This window comes from Petaurus breviceps, unplaced genomic scaffold (genome assembly GCF_028583685.1).
Source record: "Petaurus breviceps papuanus isolate PSGF00001 unplaced genomic scaffold, PetGlider_PUasm1.0 176, whole genome shotgun sequence".
Taxonomy (NCBI): domain Eukaryota; kingdom Metazoa; phylum Chordata; class Mammalia; order Diprotodontia; family Petauridae; genus Petaurus; species Petaurus breviceps.
Genome location: NW_027185771.1, coordinates 4,391,450 through 4,406,931, shown reverse-complemented (window position 1 = coordinate 4,406,931; position 15,482 = coordinate 4,391,450). Strand labels below are relative to the sequence as shown.

General features: G+C 39.6%; 1 protein-coding gene across 3 annotated transcripts in view; it reads left to right on the top strand.

The window, feature by feature from the left end:
• DPEP1 (dipeptidase 1) overlaps positions 1-15,482 on the top strand; it is a 45,652-nt gene that overhangs the window by 260 nt on the left and 29,910 nt on the right. The gene's annotated exons all lie outside the window — the stretch shown is intronic.

The window sequence follows — 15,482 nt, the reverse complement described above, 5'->3', positions numbered from 1 at the left end:
CTCTCTCTCTCTCTCTCTCTCTCTCTCTCTCTCTCTCTCTCTCTCTCACACACACACACACACACATTCTGTCTTTTTTTCTCTTCCCTACCCCTCCTTGTTTTTTTGGAAATGATGAAGGGAGAGTGGAGCCTTTCAGTTATGTAGGTTCCCTTCAGCAGACTCAAGTAATTCTTTTGTTGTTTGGTCCAGGGACAGCTTTCCTACCTCATGTCATTTAATGGGCCCCAGTAAGAACCATTTGCCCAAATATCTCCCTTACTGGCTCCTACTTGGATGGAGGTTGATGTAATCAGTAGAGTGTCATCGGAAAATTGCATTTTTTTGTTTATCTGAAATTATTTCACAAAGAATTCATTCCTATGGGTTAACATATGGATCCCCTGGGAGGGTTAACAATACTAAGAGCTCATATGTATGCAACACTTAGAGGTTTTCAAGGTGCTGTATATACATTCTATCTCGATCTGTTATTATCCTATTTCACAAATCATAGATTCAGAACTGGAAGGGACTTCAGAGGTCATTTAGTCAACTCCCTCATTTTATAGCTAAGGAAACTGAGGCCCAGGGAAGTTAAGGGTCTGGCCCAGGGTCACACAACTATTAAATACCTGAGGTGGAATTCAAATTTCTAAGGCCAAGGCCAGCACCATGCTGCCTCTCTACAACCAGAATAAACTGTCCTCACTCATTCATACCTTGTTCAGAGGGAGTTGATCTGATCCACAATGAGAGCAGGGATGGGGAATTTCAATACAAAGGTCATTTTGGCTCTTGGGACCTTGTCCAGAGGCTGAACAACCACTAGTCAGTTATGTCAGGTATGGTATGGGTTAAATTAGATGGCTCCCTTCCATCCCTCAGATTCTGAGATACCGTGGGATCATATGGAAACACTAGGTCTTGAGGTGCAGTAGGGGAGTGAGATAGTTGCTATCTTCCATTTGTACCAATAGTCAGTAGTAGCAAGAGTCTCGAAAAGAAAAAGGTGATGGATGGATCCGAAAAACCATTTTGCTTCTGACAGGCTCTGGCAACATCTTGGATTGAGTATTGTGCTGTGTCTGAACTTTTCTGGGGTTTATCAGGAAACATTGGAAAAATCAATGACCTTATATCCCCCTGCATCCTTTTCCCTTAATAATTCCTTATTTGGAATAATAGGAGCCAGAGGAACTTGGGAATACTCAACAGATAACAATCGTGACCAAGTAAATTTGGAAGCAGAGAACCTAAGTTTAAACCTTGGGTGTGCTACTCATTAGCCTTGTGACCTTGGGCAAGCTTCTTTGCATCTCTGGACCTCAGTTTACCAATTTATAAAGTGAACAAGTTGAACTAGCTAATTTCTAAGGTCTCATGCAGGTCTAAAATTTATGATCCTTTTATCTTTTCTCAGCCAATCTTTGTCTAACTGGAAAAAATCTCAGTTCATCCCCATAGGATGACTTGTGAAGTATTGGATATTTGCATTTCCCTTTTCAAATATCCATATTGGATATTTCAGTTAGAACTGGGCACAAGTCACAGTACCAGCCAAGGAGCAGAATTCCGAGAGTACCCAGCTAAGTGGGATGGAGGTTATGCCAGGGTAGGATGAAGGACCGGCTTATCAAGGTATATTTCACAAAAAAACAAACTGTGCTGATAACAGACTGGGAAACAGATTGGGGTTCATAGTAGTCCATCAGTTTGAAACTAGTTATTATAAAGAAGGGCAACAGGATTCTGGGAAGTATGCTATGTCTATATGGCAAGTTCTTGAAAAAACTGATTTTTTTTTTATAAATCAAACTGAGTATTAAAGACAGTTCAGGAACTGGCTCTCAGTCTTTTTGGTTAATAATTATTTATTAAATGCTTACTATGTGCCAGGCATGTGCTAACCATGAAGCAGCTAGATGGCAAAGTAGATAGAAGGATAGACTTGGAGTCACATAATACCCGATTTCAAATCCAATCTTAGATACTTCCTAGCTGTGTGACCTTAGGTAAAACGTTTGCCTCAGTTTTCTCATCTGTATAATGGGGATAATAACATCTACCTCTCAAGGTCATTGTAAGGATCAAATGAGATCATATTCGTAAAGCCCTTTGCAAACCTCAGTGCACTATATAAATGCTGACTATTATTATCATTATTAGTATAATATTTTATTGTATATAATTATTATAAATATATAATACACAAACTATAAATATTACATAATATGCTACATAACATAAATATAATTAATATAACATGAAGAAAGGCAAAAACACAGTCCTTGCCCTATCTAAAAAAAGCAGGGGTTCTTAACCTCTTTTTGTATAAAGTAGGGATAATAATAGTGCCTACCTAGTGGGGGTGTTGTTAAGATCAAATGAGATACTATTTTCAAAGTGCCTGGCACACAGTAGGTGTTATATGAATGCTAGCTATCATTGAGAATAAAATATTGTTCTTAGAATATGTTAAACGTACAAAATATGAAATGCATGATATTACAAAGGAAACAAGTTCCTTGAAATATTATCAAAAGAAATTTTTTTTTAAAGAATGGCCCCTAGGTAAAGAACCCCTAAGCTAATCCTGCACTAAGACTTTTTGTAAAGTGAACTAACCAAAATAAAAATAAAATAAATTATTCCTTCCTCCCCCAAACTCTCATTTTATCATATGGGTAAATCTATCTTTTTTTGTAGCGTTTTTGGTCTGCTTGGGACACTCATTTTCTCTCCCCTTAATACCCAGGGACATCTCCATGTATAAAGGGACTAAGTTGTCCTATCAGCAATGATTAAACAAACCCACCAATCATAAGACAATCATAATACCTTTTGATGGAGTTGGGTTACATGGCCTCTCAGGTCCCTTCCCATGATACTGCTTGGTATCTGGAGGATCCTAGCCGTCCAAAGAAGCCTGGGGCAGGAGATAAGAGGCATGAGTGTGTAGCAGCTTTTTTAATCTGTGTCCTGGACCTCTGCTGATCTTAGGAGCAAATCTCTAGAGCTGGAAGAGACCCGGGAGGTTAACTAGCCCAACCTCCACATTTTACAGATGAGGAAACTGAGACCCCGGGAAGTTGTTCACAGGTTGATTAGAAGTCAGTCCTCTGACTCAGAAGCTCGTGCTTTTTAAATGTAACATGCTGCCCTCCTGTACATGGTAATGGAGATTGGAAATGTATATGTGGGGCAGGGGGAGGAATAGTTCTCAGGGCTCCTTGCCTTTGTTTGCTAGAGCAGTGGAGGGCTTGCATGTTATTGATAGAGCTGTGCTGGTTTGTACCAATTGAGTGACACTCTTCTGCTTCTGTCACACCCTGGGAGATCACCTTTCTTACCCTAGGAATTGGATTCCTCTTGTAAAGGGATTCTTAGAAAAGCTGAGCAGAGTCCTGTCCAATAGACCAGATTAACTAGATGACAGCCTGATTTGGGGGGATCCTTATGATTGATTGGTACTAATAGTCAATTAACCTTTATTAAGCACCTACTGTGTCAAAGAAAGGAAAAATAAAGATCCTTCACTCAAAGAGCTTACATTCTAATGTAAGGGGAAGCTTCAAATAGAGAAACAACACACAAAGCAAAGTTGAAAATAGAGGAGCGGAGAGGGAAGGATATCTCTTAATTGGGTGTTGTTCATTTTTCAATCACATCTGACTCTCTGTGACCCCATTTGGGGTTTCTCGGTAGAGATACTGGAGATGTTTTCCATTTCCTTCTCCAGCTCATTTTATAGGGGAGGAAACTGAAGCAAACAGGGTTAAGTGACTTGACCAGGGTCACACAGTTAGTACACGTCTGAGGCTGGATTTGAACTCAAGATGAGTCTTCCTGACTCCAGGCCTGGTGTTCTATCTGCTGAGTCACCTGTGAAGTGCTGGGTGTGACTTTGTGAATTCTTCAATGGTTCAAAGATCTGGAATTTCATGAGTGTATACATTCTTTCATCAAGGCTGATTGAAAGTCCTCTAGAACCCAAGAGAAGCTTTTGAAATGTGCTGCAAATAAAAATGAATCACCTTCCCGTCAACTTGGTGATGTTCATCATCCAGGCTGATCTTAATTATTTTATTGCTTTCATGATCTTATCGAGGAGGTACACCCTCCAAAGATAAAGATCACAGCACATCTGAGCCATTTCACCCTGTGCCCATTTTTTTCCATGTCCTTCCATAAAAATCCTCCACAAGGAGTGTACCCAACATGCTGGGGGGCTTCCTCTAAGTGGTGGTGAAACATCTGGATTGTCAATGGGCTCTCTCTAACTTCTGCTACATGAGACGCCTGCCTCCTATTCTGGCCATATGCCCTTTGGGGATATCTTTTAGGTTACTTTATGCATGTGATTCATGGCTCAAAATATGCTACAGACTGTTTTATACCCATAATACACCTATCCATGGACAGGTGAGTGATCCACAATTTTAACTTCTTATAGATTGCGGTATACAATCAACACTGAGTTCTCACTGTGTAAAAAGCACTATGCTAAGTTTTTTATTATCAGAAATGTATTGATTATATTATATATAATCTGTATTATATAATAGATATTATCAGAAAAATGTTTGATGAAGAGTTGAGTGTCAAGTCCCTTCAGTAAACATGCATGTCTCTGATTTATGCTCACTTGACACTGATAACCAGAGGGTCATCACAGTTATTTCTGTCGTGTCTATTAAGAAATCTTGAACATATGTGAGTAGGACTTTTATGACTTTATCTTGCTCTGCCAAATTTTTTTAATGGTAGACAAGCTTGGCTGGGTGAAAAATGTACCAGATTTGGAATGAGAGGAATGGGTTCAAATTCTTGCTTTGTTTACTTAAGATATATGTGTTCTCAGGCAAGTCATTCAACCTCTCTGGGCCTAAGTTTCCTCATATATACGATGAGGGGATCAGACAATAATGATCTCAAAACTCCCTTTCAAGTCTAATTCTATGAACAATAAATGCCAGGGGATCTTTTATTCTCTGTACCTTTCAGTCAGTTTTGTGACTACAAATAATAGTTTGCTGTAGAATACCATTTGGGAATGTCTCTCTTTTCTCTCCTCATATCATCACCAAGAATACACTCAACGTGTGAATATATTATATAATATATATTACATAATAATTCTCAAAAAGGCTTTGTAAAGACAAGAAAATAAGCATATGGGTTGTAGTGGAAGATATTCTCTTGATCACCTTTTGGGGGGTATTAATAACATTTATGATTAAAAAAAATCTTCCCCTCTTTCAGATATCTAGAGAATTGTTTCCTTAACACCTTAAAAATCTATCCCTTCCAAAACAGAAATCCCTCTGAGTGTATTTAATCTGGTCCAGCTGCTCTTCCCATCTTTGTTTGTTTTTTGTATCATTCCTATTTCTTCATGTAGCATATTAAGGACTGTGATGTTAGATTTCGAATGTAGAAGTGCTACATCAGTGATTGACAAAACAGTTAGTCATAGAAATCAATAGGCATTTTCCATTTAAATCTATTTAATATTTTTTTTTCAATTTCATCCTTAAATGCTCTTAGGATGATCTGGTTTGACTAGGTATCATGCTAAAATTTGTTTTTTCCTCCATGACTTCTTTTTGTTTTATGAATTGACACTCTTCATAATTCTTCCTACATAAGACTTTATAAATGAGTTTATATTCTAAATTGGTTTTGTCCTTGGCAAAACAGGGTGTGCTGGCAAGTTGTTTCTTTTTCTTTTTTTTTTTTAGCCAACTGGCATACCAAAAGAAAAGGCAAACTTTTAAGTTTAATCTGAATTATTAATATTTTCTTCATCACTTTCTAAAGTCTAGATAATCAACAAAAAATAAATCAAGTCTTGATTTGTAGCCCTTGCCAGTTTTCAAAGTATAGAAATTAGTTCCAATACACCTCAGATGCCATATTTCTTAAATTTATAAGCATGCCATAATTCACAATGATATCTGTTCTTTTCTCCATTTCACATTTCAGTATCTCTAGTACAGTTAAATAGGTCAGATTATAGCTGTTTTGAGTACATGCCCCATCTTCTCATTTTTATTTTAATTTGGTATCAATTTTGACCTCTGATCTAACAAGTGAATGGTCAGATCATATATAGATAGCTGATTCAAAAATTACTCCAAAATCAGTAACCAGTTTTTGACCTCTGCTTGGATATAATCAATTCCATACTTTTGGTAATAGTATTTGGCACTTAACATGTACAGTGCCTCCTACTTAACTTCTAGAAAGAAATATTCATAGTATCTATGTGTATAGTCTATAATCCTTTGACCTCTCATTTCTTTGTCCTGAGCAATACTTTTCGAACACATTTTCCCCTATATTTCCCATGCCCACTTTTGCATTGAAGTCACTGAATATTGATTTGATTTGCAGCATCTTGTCAAAATTCTTCCTTGTATTTCTATGTCTCTGCATCTTCTGTACCAGATGTGTTCACATGAAAGCTGTCATGTTTTCCATAGTGGTCATTTTACTTACTTAAGACCAAGATAATCAAGTGTCCCATGACTTGATGTTTCTTATTACTTTGGGATAAACCAAAAACTAACTTGGCAAATTCCTTTATTTGTTTCTATAAAGAAAGCCTGTGAGCCATTCACTTATAAACAGCAACTTCCTTACATAGATTAGTTTCATTTGTAAAAATATCATGATAGGTATGATTCAATTCTTCCATCTGTAGACCAACAACTTATTAATCATTGGATAAGAATGCCACATTTAAAGTACCAAAAGCCAAGTTATTTATAGACAGACTAAAAAATTGTGTGATTCTTAGCAACCTCTGCCTCCTTTTCTTCCCCTCTGTCAGTATCATTTTAGAAAGAGGTTTAACGGGACTGAGAGCAATTTTAAATGTTTTCTTTGTTTCATCACTTTTTTTTTACAAGACCTATGGTTTCATCAGATTTGGGAAGTACCAGGGTGGAAAGTCCTTCTACCAATACAGATTGGTTACTCCTCTATAGTCTATAGTCCTAGGAAGCATTAAGAGGTTAGGTAAACAGCTACTGTATGTCAGAAGCAGACCCTGAAACAGTCTTCCTGACTGCAATGATAATCTTCTATCCATTATTCCACAATACTTCTCATCATCATCATAGCTGACTTGATGTGGCACTTAGGGCTTTTCAAAATGCTTTTCACATATTATCTGATCATTTTAACAGCTCTATGAGGTAGGCACTACGGGTATGTTGTTGTTTAGTCATTTTCAGTCATGATCAATTCTTCATGACCCCTTTTGGGGTCTTCTTAGCAAAGATACTGGAGTGGTTTGCCATTTCTTTCTCCAGCTCATTTTACAGATGAGGAGACTGAGGCAAACAGGATTAAGTGACTTGCCCACGATCATACAGCTAGTAAGGATCTGGGGCTGAATTTGAATTCATCTTCTGTACACCAAGCCCCAGACTCCTATTCACTGTGCCACCTACCTGCCCCACTACAGGTGTTGTACTCCTCATTTTAAAGGTAAAGAAATTACCGCAGAGAAAAGTAACATCTCCTTTCCACAAAAAGTGTTGGGGAAACTATATGAAAGACTGTTCCACGTAGCTAATAATTAGAGAAATGTGAATCAAAACAACCTTGAAATGTTACTCCATGTCCAGAAATTTGGCAAAAATGACAAGAGGTAAAGACAGTCAATATTGGAAGGGTTGTGAAAAGACAGGCACAGTGATATGCTGTTGACAGAGTTGTGAAAGGTGCAACCATTCCAGAGGACAGCCTGGAATCATGCTAAGAAAATGACTAAAATATCCATGCCTTTGGAACCAGAAATCCTGATAACTCAAGGAGGTCATTGATAAAATGACCATAAAAAGGCTTCATAAAAAAGACTCCAAAATGTTTAGAGCAGCACTTTTATAGTAGCAAAGAATTGTAAACAAAGTAGATGCCCATCACAGTGGTGAAACAAAGAACGGCACATGAATATAATGGAATGCTGCTGCACAAATGGTGACTATGAAGGGTAGAGGGAAGAATAATTGGGTCAAAGTGAAGCAAGTAGAATCAGCAAAGCAATATTCAAAATCACCACAACAATATAAATGGGAAGAACAGCAATAAATCAAAACTGAATGCTGTGTAATTATGATAATCAAACTTGATGCCCAAAAGATTTATGGCTATGTATCTCCCTCTCTTCTTTGCAAAGGGGGGAAGTGGCACTGAGAAAGAAAGATGAAATTTTGGGTGTGAAACAATACATATGCTGCCAACCTTAACTGATGTGTTGATTAGTTTTACTGAACTATTTTTCTTCCTTTCTTTTTTATTCTTCATTATGAAAGAATACCCACTCTCTGAGTGAGGGAAGATGAAGGTCATGTGAAAACAGAACATATCGATCATGTTGTTGTTGTTTTTAAGAGTCAGAGCCACGACTATGAACCCAGGTCTCTGTAGGCCCCAAGTCCAATATTCTTTCTACTACACTATATTGCCTCTCTTTATAGGTTGCTGTGGCCAAATATTAATCATTATTATTATCCATCTGGGTAATTCTTGTACAGGTCTTCCCATGTGCTAGAGGCCTTCCTCAAGTTCTCCTGACATCTTGAGAGGTCCAATCCATTATCATCAGTTCTATCCTCCTTCCCTCTCAATACATGACCAGCCCATCTTTTTCATTTCCTTGATGCCATCCTTTGTATTGTTCCTCCTTTGTAATTCCTTGTGTATAATTCACTGCTGCCTGCATTTCTCTGTTTCTCTATGGGTGACCCTCAACTTTAACTCTTTAGATCTGGTTTTCAAGCTCATTTTCCAATTGAAACTTCTTTCACCAATGTTACCATGGTGTTGTTGTTTAGTCATCTTTTAGTTGTATCTGACTCTTCATGACCTCATTTAGGATTTTCTTGGCAAAGATACTGGAGTAGTTTGCTGTTTCCTTCTCCAGCTCATTTTACAGATGAGGAAACTGAGGCAAACAGGATTAAGTGACTTGCCCAGCGTCACACAGTTAGTAAGTGTCTGAGGCCTGATTTGAACTCAGGTTCTCTTGACTCCAAGACCAGCACTCTATCCACTGTACCACCTAGCTGCCTCCACCATTATTACCAATGATTAATCACCAAATGTAATGGTCTTTCCTTAGTCCTCATCCTTTCTGACTTCTCTCCAGGCTTTAACACTGTGGATAACTATCTCCTCCTGGATATCATCTCCTTCCAAGGTGATCCTGACATTGCTCTCACCTGGTGCTTCCCCTCCCTGTCTGGCAGCTCTTTCTATTTTGCTGGATACTCATCCAGGTCACACCCACCAACCACAGGTGTCCACCAAAGCTCTTTTCTCTATATACCATTTCACTTGGTGATCTCATCAGCTCCCATGAATTCAATGATCATCTCTACCCATATAATTCCTAGGTCTATGTATCCAGCTCTAATCTCTCTCCTGAGCTATAGTCCCACATCACCAACTGCCTTTTGGACATTTCAAACTGGCTGTCCTGGAAGGCGTGTCTAAAACAAAACTCATTCTCTTTACCCCTAACCCCTCTCCTTTCCCAAACCTCCCCATCCCTGGCCATTCAGGCTTGAAACATTCGGGCCATCCTCCACTCCTCAGTTCCCCTCACCTCCCTTACCCAATCTGTTGCCACACTTCTCATGGCATGTCACTCTCTCACAACACCTTTTGCACGTGCCTCCTTCCCACTCACTATCTTGGTACAGGCATCCAGCACTTCCCACCTGTCTGAGCAATGTTCTTCTAATTGTTCTCCCTGCCTTAAGTCTCTCCCCACTGTAGTCTCCTCCACTTGGCTGCCAAAGTGATTTTCCTAAAGAATAGATCTAACCATGTAAACTAGCCCCATCGCTCATTCAACTCTAATGGTTCCTTATTACTCCCAGGATCAACTAGAAAGGGGAAGGGAAGAGAGGATTTAAGCATTTCTTTAGCACCTTCTGTGCACGAGGCGCTATGCTCTATGAATATCTCATTTGATCCTCACAACAACCCTGTGAGGTAGGTGCTATTATCACCTCCATTTTGGAGTTAAGAAAACTGAGGAAGGCAGAGGTTAATGGACTCGTCCAGTCACTAGTAAGCATCTGAGATAAGATTTAAATTCAGGTCCTCCTGACTCCAGGTTCAGCACTTTATTGTACAGCCAAAGTTCTCCTGCACTTAAAGCTCTTTATGCCCTGGCCTCTTCCTCCTTCTCTATCCTTCTTACTCTTTGCTGTCCTCCACATGTGCTATGACCCAGCAATACTGACTTACTTGCCATTCCTCTCCCATAACATTTCATCTCCTCACTCTCTGCCTTTGCCTCGAATGTTCTCCCTTCTCACTTCCACCTTGTTGCGTTCTGATTTCCTTTGCCATCTTATTCAGGAGGCCTTGCTCAGTCTCCCTAGAAGCTACTGTCTTCCCTCTCCAATTAACGCCCATCTACCCTGTTTATACTTTGCATATCCCTAACAGAGTTGTTTGGGGCAGTGATAGAGTACTGAGTTTGGAATCAGGAAGACTCATCCTTATGAGTTCAAATCCACCCTCAGACACTTAGCAGCTGTGTGACCCTGAGCAAATCACTTACCCCTGTTTGTCTCAGTTTCCTCATCTGTAAAATGAACTGGAGAAGAGAAGAGCAAATCACTCCTGGATCTTTGCCAAGAAAACCCCAAATGCCACAAGAGTCAGACAGGCCTGAAGCTACAAGGGTAGTTCTTACCTCACCTACTGGAGTGTGAATCCCTTCGGGGAAGGGGCTGCTTTGCCTTTTCTTTATATCTCCAGCTCTTGGCACACTGACTGGCACTGAGTAAATATTTAATAAATGCTTTTTGATTGATTAATTGATCTCGGTCATGTAATATCAACAGGAGAATATCGCTATTAAAATATAGACCTTTGCCTTATGGATCATTAAAAGAACTTTGCAATTCCCCAAAGAAAATCCCACCTATTCTCTCCTCTTGTTCACTTCTAAGCCCAAATTGGACAGGCAGCCGGCAAGCATTTGCTAAGTCTAGTCCATGCCAGGCATTGGGCTAGGCATACAAAGAAAGACAAAATTAACAAATAAAAAAAAGTCCCTTATGAAAGTCTTACAGTCTAATGGGGACTTAGCAAGTAAATAACCATTTACAAATAGGATATATACTTTATAAATTGGGGATAGTCTCAGAGGGAAGGCACTAAGATGAAGGAGGATTGGGAAAAGCTTTTTTGCAGAAGGTGGGATTTGAAGAAATCCAGGGGACCCAGTAGATGATGAAAGAGAATATTCCAGGCATGGCGCACAGCCAGAAAAAATGACCAGAGTCAAGAGATATAGTGGCACGTTTGTGGAATAGCCAAGAGGCCAATGTCACTGGACTGAAAATCTGTGGAGGGGGTGGAGGGGCAGGGAGATGTAATGTAAGAAGACTGGAAAGGTTGGAAGGGGACAGGTCATGAAGGACTTGAAAAGCTAAACAGAGGGTTTTATATTGGATCCTAGAAATACTATAGAGTCACATGAGTGTACTGTGTAGGGAGTGACAGACCTGAGCTTTAGGAAGATACATTTGATAGCTAAGTGGGAGATAGATTGGAGTGGGTAGAGACTTGAGGTGGACAGACCAACCAACAGGCTATTTCAGTAGTGCTGGTGTGAGGGATGAGGGCCTGCACCAGGGCGCAGGAAGAGAGGGGTGTGTATGTGTATATGTATGTATGTATGTACATGTATACATATGCACACACATACATATATATATAATATTTTCTGGAGGTAGAAATTACAAGACTTGATAACCAATTGAATATGGAGGAAGACAGCAGTAAGAAAGAGACTAAGAAGGATGACACTTAGATTGAGAGTTTGGGTGACTGGGAAGATAATGGTGTCCTTGACAGTAATAGGGAAGTGAGGAAGTGGGGAGGGTTTTGGGGAAAAATAATAAATTCATTTTTGAACATGTTGAGTTTGAGATATCTAAGAGATACAGAATTCAAGATGTCAAATTGGCAGTTGAAAATATGAGACTATAGGTCATGAGAGGTTAAGGCTAGAGAAATAAACCTAAGTATCATCTGCATAAAGATGATAATTAAATTATTAACATCAGGCAAGTTATAAAAGACATGTTTGCCAAAGGTGTTCACCTTTAAAGTAGGACAGAGTCCAAGGCCTAAAGGGATTCTCTATAGATGGTGTGGTCCTTCCAATGGCCCCATTTGCAGATAACATTGTGATGATCTTATCTCCTGACTTCCTGGTTGTCCCTTATGGCTGGAATGTTTTCCCATCCAGCCTTGGTGAAATGGCTTCCTTCAAATACCATCTAAAATCTCTCCTTCTGAAAAAATAAAATACTCTACAAAAAAATAAAATTCCTCCTTCTTCAAAAGAACTCTGCCAACCTCCCTTAATGCAGTCCCTTCCCTGAGATCACCCCCAGTTTATCCTGTCTGTAGCTTGTTTGTAATTTGTTTGCAGGTGGTCTCCCTTAGACTGTGAGCCCTTTGAAGTCAGGTAACATTTTGGGCCTTTCTTTGCATACCCAGTGCTTGGTAAATAGTAGGCACTTAATAAATGCTTGTTGATTTGACTGACTGTATAGTCTTAGACACAGCAGAGCCTCTTACATTCGATTCATAATCACTTCAAAGAGCTTTAGCTTCACTATATCGGAAAATCCAAGCGAATGAAGAATTCGCTAATTTTCTGTATTATGATGTATATCTTGGACACTGCAAATGTACAATGAGTCTCTCTCTCCTGATTCTCCTCTGACCTCTCAGACCACTCCTCAGTCTCTTTTGCCAGATCTCCATCTAAGTCACGCCTGCTAACCATGGTTGCCCCCCAGGGCACTTTGCTCTTTCCTCTGTATTATTTCTCTTGGTGATTTCATCAGACTTGAAGGAAGCCATTTGTAATGGGAGAACATTCCAGCCATGGAGGGCAACCAATAAAAAAGCATGGAGTTTGGGACTCAAGGCCTAGCAAAGACTCCAGGTCAGCACAATGTTATCTGCCAACGGCCATGGGAAGCAGAATCCCTTTTGGACTTGGACTCTGCCCTGGCTCTGTTCCCTGACAGTGGCGAACACCTTTGGCAAACATATCTTTTATAACTTGCTTGATGTTAATGATGAGAGGGTCGCTGAACTGTCAAACAAGATCATCTCTACAGCTGTGTATGCATGATCGTATTCTCTTCCCACTTAATAGTCTTGTATTTTTTCCAATTACATGTATGCAAAGATAGCTTTCAACATTCACTTTTACAAGATTTTGCATTCTACATTTTTTTCTCCCTCCCTTCCCCAAGGCAGCATGCAATCTGATACAGGCTATACATGTACAATCACATTTTTTAGTATCTTGTATGATTCTGACATGGGCATGGGAGATACTTTGTTGGATGTGAGCCATTGAGGCATTTTGTTTTACCAAATCAAATGCCTTTTAGAGTCAATGAACAAGATGGCCAGTGAGATCTTGAACTTTTCTACCAATTTGGATGTTCAAAATGTGCTCTCTGTGTAACATGGGTTGTGAAGGCTTAACTTCTCATCTATTAAGAATGACCTTAATGTATGCATATTAGTCTTTTAAAAACTTTATATGGGCAGCTAGGTGGTAGAGTGGATAGAGCACTGGGTTTGGAATCAGGAAGACTCATCTTCATGAGTTCAAAACCTGCCTCAGACAATTCCTTAGCTGTGTGACCCTAGGTAAGTCATTTAACCCTGTTTGCCTCAGTTTCCTCATCTGCAAAATGAGCCAGAGAAGGAAACAGCAAAGCAGTCCAAAGAAGACCTTAGACGGGGCCAAAAAGAGTTGTACATGACTTAAAACAACTGAACAATAGTAAAAGAAAACAGGGCTTTGCACCAGTAGTCATTTGATATTGTTTCATTATGGTTTTTTTTTTTCTGGTTGTAATAAGGTCGGTCTTTTTTTTTCATGTCTCAGGTATCTTCCCCTCTTTGATATATCACCCAACAATGGTGATTGACACTGCCAAGCCTTAAAAATTGTCGCCTCCAGTACAGGACTCTTGGGTCTAGACTTGGTTTAGTTCAGCTCTTTTTCCCACCTTTGTTTTCATAAGTGTCATTCCCACTTCCCCTAGAAACCCATCCAGGATGGTGACACTGGGGGAGGTTAGTTCCAGATGTGGTGATCCCCAGTTAGCAGATGAAAATAGAGAATGGTGTCTTTTCTGTGCTTATAGGAGGGAGTGTCAGAGGTGAAATTGTCCCCCAGAACTCTTCTGATTCCAATGTGCAACATCGTTCCCACTGTACAACTTGGCTTCTTACATACACTGACAAGCCTTCTCCCATACATAAGGTTTCACCATGCCCACACTCAGAGACCTTCCAGAGGGATCGACCTGTTCAGAGTTCACTCCCCATCTACTGAAAGAACCCTTAAGAACCCTGGGTCACTTCCATATACTGGGAAGTATGGAGGCAGCCAGGAAGAGAAATGGATAGAACAGTGAAAGACCCAAGTCCAGACACTTACTTAGACTTGCCCCTGTGACCCTGGGCTAGTCATTTTCCTTCTCTCAGTCCCAGTTTCTTTATCTGCGAAGTGGAGACAATAGCAACACTTACCTCTTAGGGTTGTGGTGAGGATTAAGTGAGTTAAAATATGAAAAGTGCATTGCAAACTTTAAAGTGTTACAGAAATGCAAACTATCATTATTGTTTATATCCTGGAGAGACATCAGAGGCAGAATTCAGTCAGAAGAGACATGTGAATATCTAAAGCAAAACTAAAAATTGGTGATCTGGTCATCCAACAAATCGTTCCTGCGCTTTCTATAGGAGACCAGCCCACATGGGCACACAGAGACATCCTGGATGTCAGGTCAAGTCAATAAGCATTAAGTGATTGATTGATTGATTTTTGTTATATGCTTTACTTATTATTTATTAAGTGATTACTATATGTTAGGCACTAGAACACCTAACGTGAATTAGGAGGAAACATGGCGGATTAGAAAGAATGTCATAGGGAGGGCGGAGGGGAGGAAGTGGGGAGAGATAGAATTTGGAACTCAAAATGATTTTTAGAGAGTTAAAAAGTTGTTTTAACATGTAATTGGGAGAAGATATATTAAAACTTAAAAAAGGAGGAGCAGGAAGAAGAAGATGTCATACTTCAAGTCAGGAAACCTGGATTGAATTGTGGCCCTGGCGCTTAGTGGCTATGATGAGCAGGGCCTGCCATTCTTCTCTTCTCGTATTCTACAGTCTGGTTTCTGATCTCATCAGTCAACTAAATGTGCTCTTTCCAAAGTTACCGATGATCTCTTAAATGCCATAAATCTTATGATATTTTCCATTCTTTCCTTTGTCCTTCCCTTCTTTCCTTCTTCCCTCTTTTCTCTTTCTTTCGTTCGTTCGTTCGTTCCTTTCTTCTTTCCTTCTTCCCTCTTTTCTCCTTCCTTCCTTCCTCCTTCCTTCCTTCCTTCCTTCCTTCCTTCCTTCCTTCCTTCCTT